Below are 23,890 nucleotides of genomic sequence, written 5' to 3'. Positions count from 1 at the left end.
AAGATTTTGTAGTAATAAATTAAAATTAAAAAATAAAAGTGAAATAAATGATAAAATTCAGGAGGGCTATAAAAATTAACATTGATTGTTATATCTTGCAAGAAAATGTTCTCTTAGGGCCCAACTGAGAAGCCTAGGAGGAGAGAGACCTTTGTCTATTTGAATTTGTAGGAAACTCTTACAATCTAAGGGCTAGGCTTGGGGAGTTCAAACCATGAGCCTAACTCCAGTCTAGGCCTGAGACCTTATATTTTATCCATACATTTCACTCTGGTCTTAGGCCGCAAACCACAATACACCACAAATTGCATAACAAAATTACAGGGCTATTTTATGCAAAACAACTTTAGAAGATATTATCCCTTTGATCTACCAGTGCAATTAAAAGCTAAACTCTGCTGTGTCTGCTTCTCTTAGGGGATTTCACATCTAGCAATTGCTTCACAACATCTCTCACTGTGGGTCTGCTGCTTGGCTTCTTCCCAGTGCATTTCAATGCAATTAGAAGCACACCAACAATTTGTTCTGCAGTACTTGAATCCAGAGTTTCTTCCATCAGTCTTGAATCAAGAATTGCAGTGATATCTTGTGTCTCACTCCAGATTGACCTAACCCATCCAACAATATCTATTTCCTCCATAAATGATGAATCTGCTGGCTTCCTTCCAGTTATTTACTCAAGCAAAACGACCCCATAACTATATACATCAGATTCTCTACCCCTTGATGTCTTATATGCATTTTCTGTCAAGGCCAAAATAAACCTTCTCAGAAAGCTGTAAACATGTAAAAGAAAGAAAAACCAGTGAGAAATGTGGGAAGATAAATCACCTGGTGCAATGTAACCAAATGTACCAGCCATCGACATAGATGTTGCAGATGACTGATCTTGGCAATACAAAAGTCAGAGATGTGAGGCTCCATTTCAGTGTCCAAGAGTATGTTCTGTGGTTTGATGTCTCTGTGTAATATAGGGGGATCACAATCATAGTGGAGATATGCCAATCCATGAGCAGTTCCTACTGCTATTTTACATCGAACACTGCATTCCAGCTTTCTTGGCGGATTCGTTGCATATAGAACATCATGCAGATTCCCATTTTCCATGTATCTGTACAAGATTAACCCGTAATCCTTTCTAAACCAGAAGTGTTCCACTTTCACCAGATTCCGATGCCTTATCTTCTCAATGGTTTGAATTTCTCTGATCATACTTCGATTTCCATCTTCCTGATCTGAAAATACAAGCTTCTTTACAGCAAAAACATTGGCTGGACTTAATTCAGCCATAAAAACAGCTCCGTGAGCTCCCCTCCCAACAATATACCTGTCATTTAGATTCTCAGTAGCCTCCACTATTTGATTGACATGGGACTTATCCTCCTGCATGGACTCCCTTCCCAACTGTTCATGCTGCTTTCTTCTTCTGCAAAATAGAAACACGCAAGCTAATCCCAGAAGCAGAAATACACCTAATGATGATCCAAGGGCAATCATTGCTATTTCTGTTTTGCTAAGGATTTTTCCATCATTGGAATTCCGGGCACAAGCTCTGAAATTGCTGTTTCCAATGCAATTCAAGCCATCTGATACAGGACAATTGACACAGAGGCCAGGATTGCCCAAGAATGATGATGGAGACGAATTCAATAATTTCATCAGTTTTTCAGGAATTGCGCCAGTGAAGCCGTTGTATGAAATATTAACTTCCAATAGTGACTGCATTCTATTAAGATCGTCCAACCTTCCTGTAAGATTGTTGCTAGAGATATCCAGACTTTCTAGCTTGCTCAAATCCCCCAGTTCCTGAGGAATATGACCTATCAATCCATTACTTCTGATATCCAAACCATATTGAAGATTGCTCAGGCTTCCAATTGAAGAGGTAATCTCCCCTGCCAGCACGTTTCCACCCATTCGCAGAAGACTAAGCCTTTTAAGTTCTTCCAGAAATGGTGGAATGCCCCACAGTAAAATGATTTTCTTCTAAAATTGAAGTGGATAGACTAGTCCAATTGCTAAAGCTCGAGGGAATTGAGCAATTCAGTGAATTGAACCCAACATCAAACTTGTATAATTTCTTACAGTTCGATAGCTGAGGAGGCAAACAACCTTGCAAACGGTTATGTGCCAGAAACACTTCCGTAAGATTTACGGGATTAACAAGCTCTGGGGGGAAGAAAATCTGTAAGTTTATTCATTGACAAGTCAATCGAAGTGACATTGCTGCAGTTCCCCAGGCTTGATGGAATTTTCCCGGTAATGTTGTTGTCACTGATGTTCACGTGTGAAAGGCTCGGATTTTCTGGAAATTCCGGTAGAAGCCCTGAGAGATTGTTACGGTAAATGATCAGTCTCCACAGAGTCGGACAGTTTCCTATATCAGATGGTATGCTACCTTGGAAGCGGTTATGACCTAAATTCAGAACTCTTAAACGCTTCCCAAAGCAAAGATTTGGGGGAATGTTACCAGTAAACTGATTATCCGTCAAATCCAGTATATTTATGCTGCTGTTAACTCCCAAGCTTTGAGGTATGACTCCAAAGAACTGGTTATCATACAATATGATGCTTTCCAGATGCTTGAGCTGCGTCAATTCCATAGGTAATTCGCCTGAATGATTGTTCCTATACAAAAAAACATGTTGAAGACTTTGAATTTTCCAAATGCTGATTGGAATCTCACTAGTCAAGTGGTTCTCAAACAATTCGAGGTTCTGCAGTTCACTCAGCATTCCTAATTCACTTGGAATTTCCCAATCAAGTTGGTTTCTGTATAACTTTAATTCTTTCAACGACCTGCACTTCCCAAGCTCAGATGGAATTCTTCCAGACAAATGATTTTCAGTAAGGTAAAGAATTGAAAGCTTATCTAACAAGCCAAAAGATGGAGGGATATTGCCTGTTAAGTTGCTACCCACAATGGCCAACTGGTCTAAGCTACTACAGTTGCCCAGACCCTGTGGCAGACCCCCAGCAAAGCGATTGTATGACAAAACTAGAGTTTCTAGATTCTTGCAATTGCCCAAACCCAAATGAATATTACCTTCAAGACTATTATTGCTGACATCCAAGATAACGAGGTTATCAAGAAAATTTAGAGATTGAGGCAAAAGACCAACCAACTTGTTCTCACTCAAACAAAATTCTTTCAATTCACTACAATTTCCTATTGAATCAGGAATTGTACCTGACAATAGATTGGAGTCTAGCCATAACTTGGAAGCCTTACTCAAGTTCCCAATTTCACTGGGAATTAAACCAGTGAAACTGTTTTGGTCCAGGTATATTGTCTCTAAGTGTGGAATTTGAAACAAACCTTCAGCTATTTCTCCATTCAAAGAATTATAGTAAATACTCAACAGCTTCAAATTATGCAAATTTTTCAAGCTGTACGGAATTTCTCTAGTAAAATAATTTTCAGAAAGATCTAAGGTTTCCAATAGAGTACAATTGCTAAGCTCTGATGGAATCGCACCTAAGAAATGGTTATTGCCCAAATCAAGGGTCTGCAAGTGGGCCAAATGTGCGATCTCTGGTCCCAATTGACCAGAAATGGTATAGCCTGAAAGATTTAAAGAGATGACGTTGTGGGTTCTACTGTTACATTGAATGCCATCCCATGAACAAGGGGTAGAATCAGAAGCATTCCACCCCGAGGCTATGGAAGGAGGTACGGATGTCCAATGCCTCATGAGTGACAATAAAGTGAACCCATCAGAGTTCAAAGCCGAAACAAGCAACATTGACAAATGTTGCAACAACAAGAGAATCAAAACAAGCTTCATGCTACGTACAATCTAGTACTTCAAAACTAGAAAGGAAGGAGGAAGAGGAGTTGTCACTTACCAGCTACAAGCATGCAAGTGAAGTTAACCGTTTACAGACTAATGTTTTAAGTTTTGAAGTACCTGTCCTGGAGAATGAAGGAAAACAGGATTGGATATCAGCAACTGAGAGAGAGAGAGAGATATGGGAGAGAAAGCTTAAAGGAGGCATATTTAAAAAATAATAATAATAATAATAATAATGTTGAGGCTTGAGTTGTTGAAACTAGGGGTGCACATTGGTCTTGAGACTGGAAGAACAATATCTATTACAGTCAAATTGAGGTTATTTTATTATTTCAATTTAATTAAAATTAGACCAAATTTCAAATTAAAAAATAATTATATAAGTTTTTAAAAAAATATAAAAAAATATTCAATAATTTTGCAATTTTATACACGAGAAACTAATTTAATTTTTATTAATTTAATATATTATTTTTTTCTCACGAGTAAATATTATTTAAACGTTAATTATTGTTAAACGTTGATATTTCGAATATACTGACATAGCAATACATAGTAAATGGATGTTTATGTGCTGTCCACTCAAACACATGACTTTAACAGTGTCATGTGTTCATCGTATCAATGTTATTTTATAGTAACTAACAATTTCAACTATATTTATTAATAAAAAAATATAAAATATTAAATCGGTAAAAATTAAACTATAGTTCCTTTTATTATAATTAAATTATGACAGTCCTACTCATATAATAGTCAAGCCCAATAATAAATAATTCCTTTTATTTGAAAGAAATAAAAAAAATAAAATTTATTCTTAGTCATTTGTCTAATGGGTAAACCTAAAGGTTATTGCCTCACTTTTGGTAAACATGTATTCTTAGTCAATTGCGAATGAGCAAAAAGGGATTTGTTTAATGTGTAAATCTATAGGTGCTTGCCTCCGTTTTGATTTAACTAGCAAATGGTTTATGAATTTATTATTATTTAAATTTAAAATTTTATATCTCTAAAAATAATTTTAATATTATTAAATTAAAATTTCATTGATATATGAATTATATTATTTTATGGTTGAAAACATTTCCTAAGCTAGTATTTCAAAATCAATTGGAGAATTAAAAGAATTAAAAATAAGATTTGTCAAATCCTTGTATTGTAAACTTTTTGATATATGTTATGTAATGTTTCAAGACGTGGTGCAATTAAGTCCCATCGGTGGAAAATAAACAAGTTTATGCGTTTGCATAGCCTTATAGCCAACTACTAAAAATCTGAAAATTATTTAAGGTGTTACAATTCGTAGCAAAATCATCTCAAATTAGAAAAATTATGCAAAATTAGTGAACTATAAGAAAAAGGGCTATCTATGAATAGAAATGTAGTGAAGGGCACCGTCTGGCCGTTGTATTTTTAAACATTCTTCCTCGAATAATAATAGCAATCATTCCCCTTTTCATACCACTTGGATAATTGAAATTGAGAATTTTTTTTTAAAGTAGATTTATATTATTATATTATTTATAAATTAAATCAGTATAATTATGAATAAATATGTGAGTTAATTTTTAATTTTTTATATTATTATGACATTTATTCCTTTTGTTCAAATCAACAATCTATTTGTGGATTACAATATTGTAAGTGAAAGATTTCAAATTCAAAGGTCACTTTTAAATTCAAAAGACTCATGCCCTAAAGAGATCCTTATATTGTTTTTCTTTAAATATTAAAGTTTGTATTCATATTTAAAAATTTATATTTATCCTATATTGTTTTACTTAATAATTTAAATTTATCCACAAATTTTAAAATTTAAATTATTCATTGATTTTATTTTATTTGTCATTTATTATAATTCAATGATATATTTTGACTCAAATGAAACTTATAATTTAAATGTTTCAGACTAAATAAAACTATGTATTACATTGTTTGTTATTTTAATTTGATCTTATTTTTTTAATCTTAATAATTAATATAAATAATACTATCACTGTTTTTATACAACCTAAGTTTAAATTTAAATTATTTATTAATATTTTTATTTTTTACTATATCCATCATAATCTTAATTTGTAACATTATTTTGTATTACTATTTTTATAAAAAAAATTTCTTAAATAACCACTTAATGGTTTACATTAAACTACCTAATAGTTAGTGGAATGGGATTCAAATCTCACCTATAATAATTTATCATTACTTAATACTATATTAAAAAGTCATATTTTTAATAATATTAATTTAAAAATATTGCCTTAATCTAATAGGTCAAAGTGAGATTAATATCGAAGAAACACTTGAGTTAAAAATTGTGCTTATTTAATATTTGAAGGCAAATTAATCAAAAGAATTTTAATATAAATTTAAAAGTATAAAAATATTGAAAAAATTGTAACAAGTAATAAATGAATATTATTCTATGCTTACATCTTTAAATGTAAAATAATTACGAACATTTTATAAATATATATACACACACGTGTGTGCTTGTGCGGATGCGAGTATATATATACCCACTAAAATAAATTTCTGGATCATACCTTACGCTTGACATATTTAATGAAGCTATCATTTTCATTCATAGGTACTTCGAAAATATGGCTAATTATAGTAATCGCATGTGCTTGATTTGGTCTCAACATACATGACAATTTAGCATACCTTGAAGCAAAATTTAGCCAGGATTTATGAAGAATTTTCTAACTCTTCAAAGGCCATGTCATTAATTTTTATCCAAATCTATTTGAATATCATGTGAAGATGATCTTGACAACAATGATTCTTTTATGAGTGCTTGTAGGCCAACAATTCAAGTGATAAAATTTGCAGAAGGAGATGGTGAAAATTTGAGTTTAAAGCTTCTTTTTGTGTATTTTTATTCATAATACAGTTCAATACTCAGTGCGTATAAATACAAAAGTTAGCCAACAGAAATAAAAGTTGTTACAAGATTTTATATTACAAAATCTCCAAGATAGGCGAACACGGTTTGGATTTGGACTCTGCAGATGCTTGACAATTTCAAACTCTTGGACTCTACAGTTGCTTGACAATTTCAAACTCTTGCTCTATTGCTTGACAATTTCAAACTCATGCTCTACTTTCTACCACGTGCACATCACGTTAATACGCCCCCTCAAGTTGGAGCATGGAGATCACGAATGCCCAACTTAGCAACTAATATCTGGAACTAATGCACACCTAATGATTTGGTAAGGATATCAGCAAGTTGATGTTGAGAAGAAATATGCTTACATTCAATGAGAACTTTCTGGATACATTCACGAATGAAATGGCAATCTACTTTGATGTGTTTGATTTGTTCATGATAAACAGGATTATTGGCTATGTGACAAGCTACTTGATTATCACAAGAAAAATGAATAGGCGATGATGAGAAACAGACAACTTAGATAATAATTATTTCAACCAAATAAGTTCACTTGCCATTGCAGACATAACACGGTACTCAGCTTCAGCGGATGATTTAGACACAGTTACTTGCTTTTACTTTTCCATGAAATGGGAGAATGACCAAGGAACGCAAAATAACCACTGATTGATTGCTGAGTAATGGGACAACCTACCCAATCTGAATCATAAAAGGCAGTAAGAGGACTAGCAATAGAAAGGAAGATGCCTCGTCCAGGTGCTTTCTTCAAGTAACGCAGCACTCTTAGAGCCGCTGCCCATTGATTGATCTGAGGAGCATTCATCAACTGTGATAAGACATGAACGGCATAACAAATATCAAGCCGCGTAATGGTGAGATAAATGAGATGTCCTACAAGCCTACGATAAGGTCCAAGATCATTTAGTAAAGGGCTCTCATCCAAAGCTAAGCACTGATGTTGCTCCATAGGAAACAGAGTAAGTTTGGAACCAACCGTTCCTATTTCGGATAAAATATCCAAGGCATATTTTCGTTGTGATAAAACAATGCCTTCAGGACTACAAGCAACCTCAATATCAAGAAAATATTTGAGTTTGTCGAGATCTTTAATTGGAAAACATGTGGACAGATAATCTTTCAAAGCTTTCAACTATGAACCATCGTTAGTAGTCAAAATCACATCATCCACGTAAACTAATATTGTAATACTCCTTACCTGATCTATAGTGTAGCCGAGTAAAGAATGTCATATTCGGCGCTGGTGCACCCTATCTTATCTTGTCTTATGCATTATTAATTTAAATTTCATTTATTAGTGATATTCCATTTATTGGTTTTTTTTTTAAAGGAAAAACAAATAGAGTTTTCTCTGTTTTATTAATATTTGACTTGTTAAAATCAAATACCTGTTTAAATAATTCCATATCATTCTCAACTTTAATCATCATTTCATATCATCTATCACATCATTTACACTCATATAAACTTTTCATAGTCATTCATGTGAAATTCATCTCATTTCATTTATAAAGTTTATGTACATAACTTACGGAACTTATACAATCCAAAAATTAATTACAAGCTTTCTCCTATTTACAATGTATACATGAAATACAAATTTACATAACTAAACATCCATGGGCCCTACCAAAATACTCTGATAACGTAACAACTCTCCTATTGCAGATCTGAGCACTACTGGTCCTTATCTCCAGTACCTACGCGTGAAAAATCAACGTGCTAAGCATATTGCTTAGTGGTGCAATAATAAAATCGAGAATAAACTAAATAAATAGAAGTATATGTTTCAGGTGTGTAATCATCATAAAGAAATGTATTTTCATATATTGAGAGTCATTCACAATTTATTTATCATGTCTATTCATTTATTTGATGTTCAACTATCGTATCTCATTTTATTGCCCAAGCAACCTATAACAGACTGTTAAGACTGGATACATGGGAATATACTAGTTAGACACTCCAAGTGCCTCTCAAGTACACGTCTATCAGGCATCAAGTTAGAGGGCAGACATAAAAGCCAGTAAATCATGTTAGGCATAAAGCCATTGGGTAGGCATAAAAGCTAGAAGAATAACCATATCAGACATACATTGTCTATCAATGATCACTCATAAAGTGGGCTCAAAAGCCATGGGTAGTACTGCATCTGTGGTTCCTAATTGACATGTCAATCGATTTAACTCATACATATAAGTCTAGGCATACAAGGGTAATTTGGTATCATTATGTGTTCATAAATCTCACTATTCACCACATGTACTATTCATGCTTCATAGCATTATTACATTATTCATAGTGGAAACTTAAGTCCCAATCACCTATTCATGTGGTGCATGTGATCATTAATCCATTTATGTCAAGTTCTTATCACATTTCAAGTCATTTATGAAAGTTTCATGAATTTCCAGAATTGATGGTTTAATTTTCCCTAAAAATTTAGCCAAAATGTAAATTCAGTTTGGCCTCACTTTCTTCATGAAAGTTGTTCCCCTATGTTTAAATTTTTATTTCCCTTTCTGAATCATTTAATTTGGAGTTTTGTAACTCTAGTTATGGTCAAATTACTAAGTGCTATTCCTAAGTGCTGAACCCTGCATATCCACGTTTGTTAGAATTTTCACTAATTTTTATGTCTATCATCAGAGCACCTTAAGCTCTGAATTTGATCTAGGTCCCTCAAATAAAATTTTAGGCCTTTGTCTTAGGTTTTCAAATCTTTTTGAATCACTTCATTTGGAGTTTTCTAGAGAAAGTTATAGCTAAATAACCAATCGAAGGTTATAAGGCTGATTGCTGGATCGTAGGAATTCCAGCATTTCAATTTCTAACTTACTTTAACAAATTCCCTAAGTTGCCTTAAGATCTGGGTTATGGTCAAAAGATAAAAGTTTTAGTTATATGTCTTATGGAAATTTTGACTTTAGAATCACTGCATTTGCAATTTTGTAACTCAAGTTGGCATTTTTGCCATCGCTGGTTGGATACCCTAAAGTTCAGGATTTTTAGGTTTGGTCTAGGAAAAGGGCAAATTTACTAGACCAATTTTGCCTAGCAATTTAGTTGAGTTAGGTTTATAATTTGGCTCTAAGTTCCTCATATGAAATGTTCTCCTATTTCTTAAGTTTCCATAAGTTCAAGAATCAGGTCAATTAGAGTTTTCTACAGTGAGTTATGCCTAATTTACTAAACACTGTTCATATGGTCAATTCTGCCCAGGTTCAGAATGTCAATTCCGGATGCAAGCCTAATTTAAAGCAACTTATAGTCATTTTCTGGGAAACCTTCCTTCATAATATTTCTAGCATTATGTCTTAGGTTTCATCTCTAATTGGCTTCACACTAATTGGAGGGATGTAGCTCAACTTATACTCATTCAAACCTATTGGACTCAAGGGTCCAGAATTCCTGCACATTAAGCACACTTCCAATTCATTAATTCATCTCAACCACCAACTTCATTTCATAATCAATACACATTAATTGGTCAATATTTGACCTCAAGAACATTGATTACACAGCATAGCACAAAATCTCCAAATTTCCAAAACCCTAACTTTCACATAATCCCAACTTCATACAATCAATTGCAATTCAATAGACGAATCATATATTTCATCTTATCCAAGCTAGGATTCAAGTTTAAAGTCAATGAAACACATCAATTCCTCCTCCTACCATGGCTGCCGAAATTTTGGTCGTCCATATATGCATTAATTATATCACTTTTCATGCAATTCCATATCAATTCAACTTAGTTTTAAGAATTAAAGAAGGAAGAAAGTTAGATTAGGCACTAACCTCAATTGACCAAATTTCCTTCTTGCTAAAACTTCAATTTTCTTGGTTCTTTTTGCTCCCAATCTTCTTTTCTAGGTCAAATATCAAAGTTTAATATTGGGGGCTATGGGAATTATGGAAGAAAACCAAGGGAATTTGAGCTTTAGAAGAGCAACAATGGAGGAAGAAGCAAGGGAGGTGGTTCGGCCATCAAAGGAAGAAAGAAAAAGATGGAGTTTTTGCATTTAATGATTTTTGTCTCTTCCTTTAATAATTATCCTAACTTTTTAATTTAATTATTAATTATAATTATTATAATTTTAACAATCTCATTAATTCCATCTATGTCCCTTTCTAATTCCATACAACTTTCATAATTTTAATTTATTTTCAATATTTTAATCTCTCTCATTTTAATTGACATTTAGGTCAAAAATCACTTTTGGGAGTGAAATGACCAGAATGCCCCTCATCGGGTTATAGTCTATTTTTTTTTATTGATGACGTTTAAGTCCATAATCTGATGGTCACTTTGATTTTTATACTACTTATTTTAATTTATTTTCATTTCATTTTTAGTTCTCAAACTGACTTTGAATAGTACTTTTCACTGACTGAAAATAGTACTATTCAGAGCTCAAAAGTTCAAGGTGTTACAAATATGGCTACAAAAGATCTACCTTTATGGTAAGTAAACAAAAAAGTATCAGCCTATGATTGAGTAAATCCGTAGTGTAAAATGGCAGTAGAAAACTTTGCAAACCATTTTCGCAAGGCCTGTTTTAATCCATAAAGGGATCTCCTTAGATGACAAACACGTTTGTCATTGGCAGATAAATAACCTAGTGGAGGTTACATGTAAACCTCTTTATGCAAGTCACCATGAATAAAAGCGTTATGAACATCCAATTGATATAATTGCCGATTGTGCACAGCAGCTATAGCTAATAAGGTGCGGATAGTGGTCAATTTAGCTACTAGTGCAAATGTCTAATCATAATCCATGCCTTTTACTTGTGAATATCCTTTAGCTACTAAATTAGCTTTATAACACTTAATGGTACCATCAGATTTGAACTTGATTTTTTACACCCACTTACATCCAATAGCCCATTTATCCTTTGGTAATTGCTCTAAGGTCTAGGTCTGATTTTGTTCAAGAGCAGCTAGCTTGTTTTCCATTGCTTTTCTTCAACACTTATGCTACACAACCTGCTTATAAGAGGTGGGCTCATCCACATTGGTGAGGGCTGAGAGAAAACAAGCATGATTTTGGGTAAATTTGGTGTAAGAAACATGATTAGATAAGGAATAAAGTATACTTGTGGAGATTGTAGCATTAGTAGAAGTTAAAGAATGATCTTTATGCAATCCAAGCAAATCAACTTGATAATCATTCAAGCAGGCTGGCTGGATTTTAGTTCACCTTAGATGAGACACTATTAGAGGTACAGTGTTTAATAAAGATTCAATGGGTAAGGTGTAACATTGGATTCAGTTGGAAAAACTGTAGTATCATCATTTATTTCAACATCATTTTCAACAGCCATAAGTGGTTCAGTTTCATTATTGAGTGGTAGCTCAGTTTCATGACTAAATGGGATAGAGTTTGTGGTGGACAATGGTTGTGAATGTGATAGAGTTTGACCAGACACATGATCATCAGTTGGTAAGGGAAGTGGAGTGTTGTGATTGGGTGAGGATATCATGGTATATTGGAAGGGAAATATATTTTCATAAAACACCACATCTCTAGACATAAAAAGGCGAAGTAAGATCATAGACTTTATACCCCTTTTGGCCATATGGATATCCCAAAAACACACAAGGTGTAGCCTTAGCATGCAACTTATCATGTGTACGAGGTATAACTGAGGCATAACACAGGCAACCAAACACATGCATATGTGAGTAAGGAGATTTGGAAGAAAATAAAAGTTCACAAGGACTCTTTATGGAGAGTAAGGCAGTGGGTGTGCAATTGATCAAGTAAGTTTTAGTTAAAATACATTCACCCTAAAATTTAATGGGTAAACCAGAATGAAACCTTGAGGCCCTAGTGCTTCCAATAAATGCCTATGTTTGAATTCCACTGCACCATTTTGTTGTGGAGTGGAAACACAAGAAAATGACTCAAAATGCCTTCTTATTGAAAAATTTACTAAAGAGAAATGTTGGTAAATTCCGTCCTATTATCACTACGAATAATTTTAATAAGACAATTAAACTGTTTATGAAATTATGGCAAGAAAAGAAATCAACAAATGTGAAACTTTAGTTTTTGATTTCATTAAATAAACCCAGGTTGTTTTAGTAAAGTCATCAACAATGGTAAGAAAATAATGTGATTTAGATAAAGAAAGAGTATGTTAAGGACCCCATAAATTATAGTGAATCAAATTAAAAGCTCTCTTAGTTTTAATGGAATTAAGACTAAAAAGTTGATGAATCTGTTTAGCCCGATGACAAACATCACAACAACCAATATTATTATGAAAACGAGATGACTGTAGTTCAAAAATAAGAGACAATCAATCAGAGGAAGAATGACCCAAATGTTGATGCCAAAGTAGTACTTCATCCTTATGACAAGTTAATGCCAAAATAATGGTGGAATTCTGGAAAAAATAGAGACCATTCCTTATCGCCCATGCCAATCAGCCTCCTCGTGGTTAGGTCCTATAGGGCACAGAAGGTGGGAAAAAAGTGAGGAACACAGTTTAATGTTTGAATTAATTTACTGATAGAGATAAGATTGCAAGCAAAAGCAGGTATATGTAAAACATTGTTAAGTGTTACTGAATCACTTAGAGGTATATCTTCACAAGCATCATCTAAAATAAAAGATCCATCTAGTAATCTCACGTTAGAGTCTGGCAAAAGCTAATTTTGATTACTTAATAAATTTTTCTGAAATGTCATATGATCAGAAGCCCCAGAATCCAGTATCCATTCACTACCAGTAGTAGAAATAGTAATTACTTTACCAGTAAAATTTGCTATTAGACCTGCAACCTTTTCCATTTTTAGCAAAGAAAGCAATTGATGATAATGATCCTTTGTAAGCTTGTGTAATGATGAAGTAGCATTTGAAACCTCTTCTTTAGTCATTCAACTTGAATTGGTTGTTTTCCCTTTGCCTTTCTTATTTTCCTCCCACCAGTCAAGGTACCTATGCAACTCGAAACATGTCTAAAACATGTCTCTTTGGTATGCCATGGCTTTTTGTAACGATCACAATATAGCTTGGAGACATCCTTGTTCCCAGATGAAGAATGAATAGAAGAGGATTTATTATTCATATTTTTCACAGAAAAGGCCACTCCCTCAATTGGGTTTGTTCCTTTAACTGCTGAAACATGTTGCTGTCTTTCCTCCTAAGAAACCAAGCCTTATGCATGAGACAAGGTGGGCAAAAGTTTAGTATTTAGTATTTGTGATCTTACCACACCAAATTTGTCATGAAGCCCCATTAGAAACTGATGCACTTTTTCTTTTTCTTTCTCAGCTACCAATAATTTTGCTGCCCCACAAGTACATTCGGTAGTCTGTGAGTATGAAGCAAGCTCATCCCATAGGCCTTTTAATTTTGTGTAGCACGCCACTACTGTTAATTCTTGCTACTGAGTATTGACAATATCAATTTTTAATTGATAGACACAAGGAGCATTACCTTGTGAAAGCTGATCTTGTAAGTCAACCCATATTTCCTGAGTTGTATAAAAAATGCTACACTGTTGTGTAGAGAAGGATTCAGAGAATTGAATAACCAACAAAAAAACCATTGAATTTCCTTTCACCCACACAGGTACATTTGGTGAATTCGCATTAGGCTATGGAAGACTTCCATCTACAAAGCCAAATTTGTTTTTGGCAAGTCTCTATATATATTAGATTGAATTGTCCAAGTAAAATAAAAATTTCCACATTTTCCACACAACTAATTCAAAGAATTTATAGCTAAATGAATAGCAAGTACTATGACTATGATGAAGGATCTAAATAAGGCCAGTTGAATCTGTTTTACATTCATTGAGTGCGAAACTTATATACACATAAGGTACAACATAGGTAGCAGTAGTTGCATGGGAATGAAATACTAGAGCAGATGTAGCAATAGTTACATGGGAATGAAACACTAGAGTAGATAAGATAAACATAAAGAGATACACAGGAGATCTATGTACATAAGAACTCTATTCGGAGCTGGTAAAGCCTGAATTGTTAGCTGCTTGTGATGGAAGAAGTTCCAAGAAGAGGTTTGGTGAGTATATCTGCCAACTAATTCTTGGATGAGATGAATTGAGCAATGAGCTCTTTCTTTGAGATCTTGTCTCGAAAGAAGTGGTAATCAACTTCAATATGCTTCGTTCGGGTATGAAAAATTAGGTTAGCACTCAAGTAGGTGGCTCCAATATTTTCATACCATAGTGTAGGTGGCTGAGAGGGTAACTAATGTCACACAGAAGTGTTTGTAGCTAAGTAACCTCAGCAGTTGCGGTCTCTATAACTTGATATTCTACTTCAGTTGATGAACAAGCTACTGTGCATTATTTACATGAAGTCCAGGAGACTAAGTTGGAGCTATGAAAAATAGCAAAACCTAAAGTGAACTCACAATTAGATATATTGCTTGCCCAATATGCATCGGTATAAACGTGCGGCTGATGGTGCGGTGATTTGTTATTTAAAGCCTATAATGACCCGTTGCTGGAAGATACCGCAGTACTCTTTTGATAGCCATCCAATGTTCCTCTGTTGAGGCATGCATAAATTATGCTATTTTGTTTACTACATAAGTGATGTCAGAGGGATGAAGGCAAGATACTACAGTTTGCCAACTATGCTTCAAAATAGAGTTGGTTTATCAAACAACATTCCACCATCAATAGTGAGTTTTTCACATTCGACTGCTGGAGTGGAAACCCCACTAGATGTAGCCATATTGGCTTTGGTGAGAAGATCACTAATATGCTTTTGTTGCATCAATAATAAGCCAGCTTTCACCTTGGTGACTTTAATGCCTAAGAAATAATCAACAATTTCGAGGTGTAACACCTCTCACCCGTCTACAGTGTAGTCGAGCTAGGTGTGCTATATTCGGTATCGAAGCACCCTATCCTGTCTTTTCATGTACAATATTAATTTAATGTCTATTTAATTATATTATATCACGTGTAAATTTTTTTTTATTCCATTTCATCACATCATTTCTCATGTCAATTATTCATGTACCATATCATACCATTACTCATAAAATTTTCAAATAAATAAAATACTTCATTTCATTCATATAAAATCAAATACAATATTTACAATTCTATTTACAATCACAAAATGATTTACATCATTTAATTACATACAATATTCAAAATGTAAAATTTAACTATACATTAGCCCTACCCAAAATAACAGTCTGAGGTGACAATCTACACTGCAGTAGATCTGATCAAAACCCTGTCTAAGCTCTACTGCGACTGCAGGTGGTTTCCTATACCTACGCGTGGTAAGAACCAACGCGCTAAACATATTGCTTAGTGGTGCATAAATTTGAAATAAAAATAACTAAATAATTGAAATATTTATTTCACGCATAACTTGGTAGAGAAATATAGATTTCATGATTTTATAGTCTTTTACATGTTTATAGAACTTTGGAAGCAATTAAGTTAATCAGGATCTTTTCTGTTCATTTATTCCATGTTCAATCTTATTACTCATATCTGTGATCTCTTCATGTAATTATTTAAATTTAAAGTGTATTACTGATATCTGTGCCCAAGTAACCTATGACAGACTATAAAAACTGGATACACGGGAGTACACAAGTTAGACATTCATATGCCTATCATGTATATATCTGTCATATCAGGCACAAGGCCAGCGGGCAGGCATAAAGTCAGAAATAAAATTAGGCACAATGGCCAACGGGCAGACATAAAGCCTGTAGAACAATCATATCAGATATATATTGTCTATCAATAATTATTCCTATGGGCAGTATTCCAATCTGTAGTCCCTAATTGATACCAATCGATCCATGATATATAAATAAGTCTAGGTATACTTTGGGCAAATTAATATTATTAATTACTTATGATCTTATCATTTTATGTCATGCACTATTAGTGATTTATAGTAGTTTCATGTCAATTTATAGTGGGAAAATAGGTTCCCCTTCATTTTCTTGTAACTTATACATTTGTCAATTCATATAGGTAATTTACATGTCATGTGTCAAATAATATTTTAAACTTTTCTTTAGGTCCAGATTTGGTATCTTATGTTCTCTTAGCAATTTGGCCAAGATGTGACCACTGTTTGACTACAATTCCTTCATGGAAGTTGTCTCTCTATGTCTTGTCTTTATTTTTCTTTGAATCATGTCTTGTCTTGTCTTTGAATCATGTCATTTTGAGTTTTAAAACTCAAGTTATGGTCAAATAACCAAAACTGGTTTCTTAACTCACTTAAGTTCCAGAACCAGGCAGATTTTAAAGTTAATATTTTCCTAATTATTTGACATGTTACAGCCACTTTTAGGCCTAATGTTCTTCATAGAAGTTGTTACCCTATGTCTTATGATTACTCAGAATTTTGAATTACAATTTTTCAGATCTAGTAGAATTAATTATAGCAAATTAATTGGCCTAGACTCAGGTTCCCTATGTCTACAGGATTCTAGGTTCAGGTCAGTGGATTTGACTCTCATTTTAGGGTTCTTACACTCAAATTTTGAGAATATTTTCTAAATCAAAGTTGAAGTCCTGTCTCTTAGGTTTCCAGAACAGTTTGGCTCATGTCATTTGGGATTTTCTAGTGAAAGTTATGATATAAATTCTATTCTGGTGTCAAGTGGTAGTTGAGGTAAATTCCAGGATTCGGTGTACTAATTTGTTCTAACAATTTGACTTATTTTCCTTGGGTTCTGGGTTCTGGTCAAAACATTAATATTATAAATCTATGTCTTATAAAAATTTTGACACTGGTTTCATTGCTTTTGCAATTTTGTAGACCAACTTATGGCATTTTTGCTAAAACTAGTCGAGTAGGTCTATGTCCAACAAATTCTGGGCAGATTGGTTCTGGACAGTTTGGTTGATCTAACTTTCGCTAATAATTTGACTTGGTTAGGGGCAGATCTGGGTTCTATGTTCTCCACAAAAAATGTGCTTCTATGTCTAACCTTTCCAATGGTTTTAAAATCAAGTCATTCTGACCTTCCTAGTGTGAGTTATGGCCATTTGAACATTTACCGTTTATTTGTTCATTTTTCCAGGTCTAGATTAGGGTTACCCAGACTCAAGTTAATTTTAGGCTAGGTTAGGGACAGTTTTTAGGTATGGTTTCTTCATGAAAAATGGGGCATTATGACCCTAGTTTCATCTCCAATTAGCCTCATATCAATTGGAGTAATACAACTCTATTTATAGCTTAAATACTACACTGGACTCATAGGTCTGACTTATATAAACCTTGGAATTTCTTCACTTTATGATAATCAAAAGCTTCCTCTTGGTGTGGAGGTAAATTTTGGTGAAGGTAAATTAGGATTTTATGATGGAATTTAAGGAGAAATTTAGCTTAATTGAAACAACAATGGAGGAAGACACTTTTTGAGGTGTGCCAGCCATGGGAGAAAAAAATGAGGAAGATGACATTTTTTTTTATTAATTTGGCCTAATTTTATATCTCTCTTATCTCTTCATAATTGCTTGTTAATTTCCTATTGGCTATCACTTTTTATGATGTCATTATGACATTATACATATGCAATATATATATTATTTCTTTTCTTTTCTTTTCTTTTCTCATTTTTTCATTACATAATTCATGTTTTTAATTTATTTTATATATTTTAGTCTCTCTTATTTTAACTGATATTTAGGTCAAAATTCAACTCTAGGGTTGAAATGACCAAAATGCCCCTTATTGAGTTTATCTGTTTATATATGTCTGTACTAATTGATTAAATTTTCTTAATTTTTTTCTTAGCATTTTTATTGTCTTTTAAACTTCTTAAAGCCTTCAATTTAATCCTATTATTTGTCTCATAGGGTTTCCCCACAAGTATGAGATTGGCAACTGTCTCTGCAGTCGCTTTCGGTAAGGTCACCCATCGCTGTAACCCCGGCTCGTTTAATCGAGTTGCACTTTGCTTGTTTTATTTTTTCTTGATTTTTCTTAATCTTTATTCAGTCAATCTATGCCTCCTCACTCTAGTTTGAGTGTAGTTCCAGACATCCTAGCTGTCCGAACAGACGTTAGTCATCGGAACAGTAGAGTTTACGGACTACCTAAACGGAGGGCGTTGCACGAGGTCTTTAACTTTAAATTGCTACTGAATAGAGTGAATTATGGGGTGCAAAAAGAAGCTATTAATACCCGTAAGAAGGATATCATCAATGTACACCATGCATAACATTTGAACACCATCTTTGTGAAGAAGAATCAACTTACGACTGTTGGTATCCAAGAGCAACCAATACTTCCATAGGGCACTTATTCCATTGTCAAGGAGCTTGGCAAAGACCATAGAGGCTTCATTTGAGGCAGCACACATAATCAGGCTTATTTGGATCTTGAAAACCTAGAGGCTGCTCCATGAATACGGTATCATCTAGTGTGTCATTGAGAAAAGCATTTGATACATCAAGTTGAGTAATCTCCCAATCATTTGATACTGCAACAAATAACACTACACAAATGGTAGCTGGTTTGATAACTAAAGAAAAAGTTTCAGAGAAATCAACATCTGGTTTTTGGTGAAATCCTTTGGCTACAAGACGTGCCTTATAACAATCAATGCTGCCATCTTGTTTTTGTTTAACTTGAAACACCGATTTGCAACCAATGATGTTTTCATCTTATGATTGTGGAACTAACTCCCATGTGCCATTTTGGATCAAGGCCTTAATTTCCTCACTCATTGCATCCCAGCAGTGTTTATCAAGAATCACTTTAGTGTAACAAGCTGGAGTGGAGGAGTTAATGGACATAGCAGCATATAGTTTGGGTTTTAGACTGTTAGTTTGCCTTCAAGTTACCATGGGGTGAAGCTTTAGTGGGAGAGGCGGTAGAATGGCGATGGAGGACATTGTCAGTTTTGGGAAGGTGAGTCAGGTGTAGCAGTTGAGGTATTGAGAGTTTAGTTATTGGTTTAGCATGGGATGAGAGGTCCATAGGGAGAGAGAGACCACGGTGAGATGAAGATGGACGTGGTATACTTGGTGTTCAGGTTACTATTAGAGATGGATGGTGAGTGGTATGGTGTGTGTGGTGGTGGTTCAAATATGCCAACATGGGTAGTAGGTAGGAGTGACAGAGGAAAGGGAAGTAGCGGGCTGGGGGTAAGTGGTGCAGTCATGGCCACTGGAGAAGATGTTGCCATATGATCATCTTTACTGTGGAAAGGGAAATCCTGCTCAAAAAATGAAACAAGAAGTGAGATATAAATACGACCAGAAGTAATTTACAAGTAAAGAAAACCTTTATGAATCTTATTATACCCAAGAAAAGAACATCTACTATATTGTGGTGACAATTTATTTTTGGCATAGGGTTTTAACCATGGATAGCACAAACAACCAAAAACATGCAACTCATTGCAAGTTGGTTTGGTGTGAAATAGGATCTCATAAGGAGTGGAGGTGGGATTGTGACTTGATGGCAATCTGTTAATGGCAAGTACACTTGCATCAAAAGCATAAGTCCAATATTTTTTAGGAATATTAGCATGATGTAGTAGGGCTCGACCTATTTCAACAATGTGTTGATGTTTGCGTTTGGCACAACCATTTTGTTCTAGGGTGTGAGGACAAGATACTCTTTGATTAATGCCATTGTCACGTAAATAGGAGTTTAATGCTTGGAATTCTCCTTCTCCGTCTGCTTGGAAATTTTTAATGGGAAGATCAAAATACTTTTCAACAATTGCAGGAAATTTAATAAACACATTAAGAACACAGACTTTCACTTGATGAAATAAATCCATGTATATTTACTGAAATGATAAAAAAAGTTTACATAAAATCGAAAACCGTCAACAGAAGGTATTGGTGATGGCCCTAAACATTGGAGCAAATGAGCTCTAATGGTTTATTACTTGAGTAATTGATTCTGGAAAAGGTAATTTATGCATTTTACCCAAATGATAAGCATGATAAGGACTTTTAGAAAAAGAACCACAAGACAAATTATTTAAACTAATGACTCGACTAACCAGACGATGATTGGCATGACCAAGTCTGGCGTGCCAGGTTTGAAAGGAGGCAAGATTTACTTCAGGTGGGACATGATCTAAGAGTTGTAGAGGCAGGTGATACAAATCATCTTTACTCGGGCCTTGGAGCAAAACCTGTCTTGTGGGGATATCCTTCACAAGAAAAGAATTAGGAAAGAATTCCGCTGAAACATTATTTTGCTTTACAAAAGTATGCACTGAAAGAAGATTATAATTAATAACCAGAGAACACAAGATATTATTCAAACGAAAAGAATTATTATAAGCATGAAAAGAAGAAGAACTAATATGAGTGATAGGAAGTTTATTACCATTGCCAATGACTATTTCATCTATTCCTTGATAAGGAATATGTTGCATAAGATTTCCCAAATCAGCAGTCAGATGGTAATTGGCACCAGAATCCATTGTCAAGACTGCACAGGTTGAGTGGTTGATGCAGCAAGATTAGAAACTGGCTTAGGTTGATTCGGTACTTAAGGGGAGTTTCGGAGGGACACTGTCTGGCAATATGCCTAAAATCATTACAATTGTAATAAGTAAGAGTGCCAAAATTGGGATTTGGATTAGGCGAATAAGTGGATGAATGGCTACGTCCACGTTCTCTACCACATCCATGGGTGGATGGAGCAGTGTTAGCATAGTGTGCCGAAGGAGGAACAGTTGAATCAACAGAAAGAATTTTCCATTTTTAATTGCTCTTCTTCACTAAATGAAAGCGCATATAAATCATTATAAGAAATAGGTGTGCTTCTTGCTTTGATAACCCTTATGAATGGTCGATAAGAAGAGCCCAATCCCTCTAATATCATTGACAAAAGACTCTTCAGGAATGGCACTTTGAAAAGCACTCAACTGATCAAAGGTATGTTTTTGTACGCTTCATATATTCATTAATGGAATCGGTCCCTTTCTTGAGATTTGTAAGCTGCTTGTGTAGTTGCATGACTTGTGTACGTGTTCCTTGCGAGAAGATGGCTTCCAACTTAAGCCATACTTCCTTTGCAGTAGAGAGCCCAATGATCTGCGGTAATGGCATTTCAAAGATAGAACAGAATAGCTAACTCATAACCATCTGATCTTGTCAAAACCACAACTTATATTCTGGATTAGGTGTATTATCTGCTTGGTGATGAGACGGTGGAGTTAATGTTGAGGATATGTGTGACGCCAGATTATAACCATTGAGAATGGGCATAAGCTATGCCTTCCATGGCATATAATTTGTACAAGTTAACTTGACGGTAAGATACTGACTGATGTAAGGAAGAGAAGGAACAATAGAAGAAGTTGAAGAGGAAGCAAGGGCTAAAGAGGATGACATGGTCGCAAGTGGCTGTTTTAGCCAAAGAACGGCTCTGATACCATGGAGGATCTAAATAAGGTTGGCTGAATCTATTTTGCATTCATTGAGTGTGAAACTTATATATACATAGGGTACAACATTGGTAGTAGTAGTTACATGGGAATGAAACAATAGAGCAAGATAAGATAAATACAAAGAGATACATAGGAGATCTATAAGCATAAGAACTCTATTATATTATAGCAAACAACTGTCATAATATGATTATAATTAAGTTCACTCAACATTCTTCCTGTGAAAATTTCTGATTTAAAGAATGCTGAAGACTAATAATAAAGTCTAATTATTGAGCTTGGGGTTAAATTGCAAGTACAATATTTGGAAGACTAAATAAGATTGCTGACTACAATGAAATATGAAACATTTGGCGTGCATTCCTTAAAACATTTGACATTGTCAATGCCAATAATTGCTCTAAGACCTTCTCAATACTTATTCTTAGTCAACTAAAATATATCTTTAAGGTCGATCTTTTCTAATCTCCATTCCAAGAATATTTGCAGCCTCAAACTCACCATTAAGTTGTGTGCTTTCAATATATTAATCTCATATATGTCTTAAGAATCAATTTTCATGTCATCAACATATAATAGTAAGTATATGTAAGAATCATCAACAATTTTTTTAAAATAAATACAATATTCAAATTTCCTTTTAAGTATCTTTTACTAATCATAAAAGAAATCTCTTATTTTATTATTTTGATTTGATTTTTTTTATTAAAATATATATATATATATATATATATATAAAATTAAGAAATTTTATATGTACTAATTACTTATATTTAAAGATTAATCATTAAAAAATAACTAAAATGTATATTATATGATATATTGTACATTAACAAAAAATTTTAAAGCTCAAATTGTAATTTAAATATAAATTTCCATGACAACAATAACATAAATTTTTTCACGAACTGAATTTCGTGTCGAAACTTAATCAAACCAAACTGGAATCGAAATATAAAAATTAAATAAAAAACAAAACATCAAAAAACCTATCGGAAGTGTATTAAAATTTTAATTCAATTTTAATTTCTAAATAATCTTGAAACGAAATTCAACCCACACACCCCTAATGGGAACTCAATCCCCAATATAAATGTTTTGAATAATTATGTAATTCATATTATTTTAATGAGCAATATATTAATATTAATTTATTGTCATTCTAATCTCAATTTTAAATTTATTAGATACTTTTATATATATATATATATATATATATAAAATGTAGGTATAATAATGATCAAAGTATTTTCAAGTATTCGATTCAACCCTAATAAAATGAGTTTAGTAATATATAATCAAGAATAGATATATTTATATTTAATAAATATGATAAATTTGGATCTAAATTTTATAGATTGAGTATTCATTATTAAACTCGTATAATTTTAAGATGTTATATTTTAAAAAATATATAATAATTAAATATTTGTATAAAATTATAAATATTTTAAATTATAAATAAAAAAATATTTTTTATATGTTATTAAACATATAACACTAAATGGAGTTTGAGTAGTACTACTACTCTTATAACTATAATAGTGCTTGGGATATTTATGATAAAACATTTTAATATATTAAAAAAATTATTAATTAAATTTAAGGAAAGTGTTTTTCTTTAGTTATTGAGATTCACAATAATAAGAATAACCATAAATATGAAAATTCTAAAGGTTTATTCATTGTTTTTATAATTAAATCCTATTGTATGTGTAAGTGGAGTGTACTATTTAGCGGATGCATATATCAATCTACCTGGTTAAAAAAAAA

At 33.4% G+C, this 23,890-nt stretch overlaps 1 pseudogene; it reads right to left on the bottom strand.

The window, feature by feature from the left end:
• Positions 1 to 269: 269 nt before the first annotated feature.
• LOC110654896 (receptor-like protein kinase) lies at positions 270 to 3,944 on the bottom strand (annotated as a pseudogene).
• Positions 3,945 to 23,890: the final 19,946 nt, after the last annotated feature.

The sequence above is a fragment of the Hevea brasiliensis genome, chromosome 6, assembly GCF_030052815.1.
Source record: "Hevea brasiliensis isolate MT/VB/25A 57/8 chromosome 6, ASM3005281v1, whole genome shotgun sequence".
NCBI classification, from domain to species: domain Eukaryota; kingdom Viridiplantae; phylum Streptophyta; class Magnoliopsida; order Malpighiales; family Euphorbiaceae; genus Hevea; species Hevea brasiliensis.
Note: the sequence above shows the minus strand (reverse complement) of the source record. Positions and strands in the feature narration are given on the sequence as shown.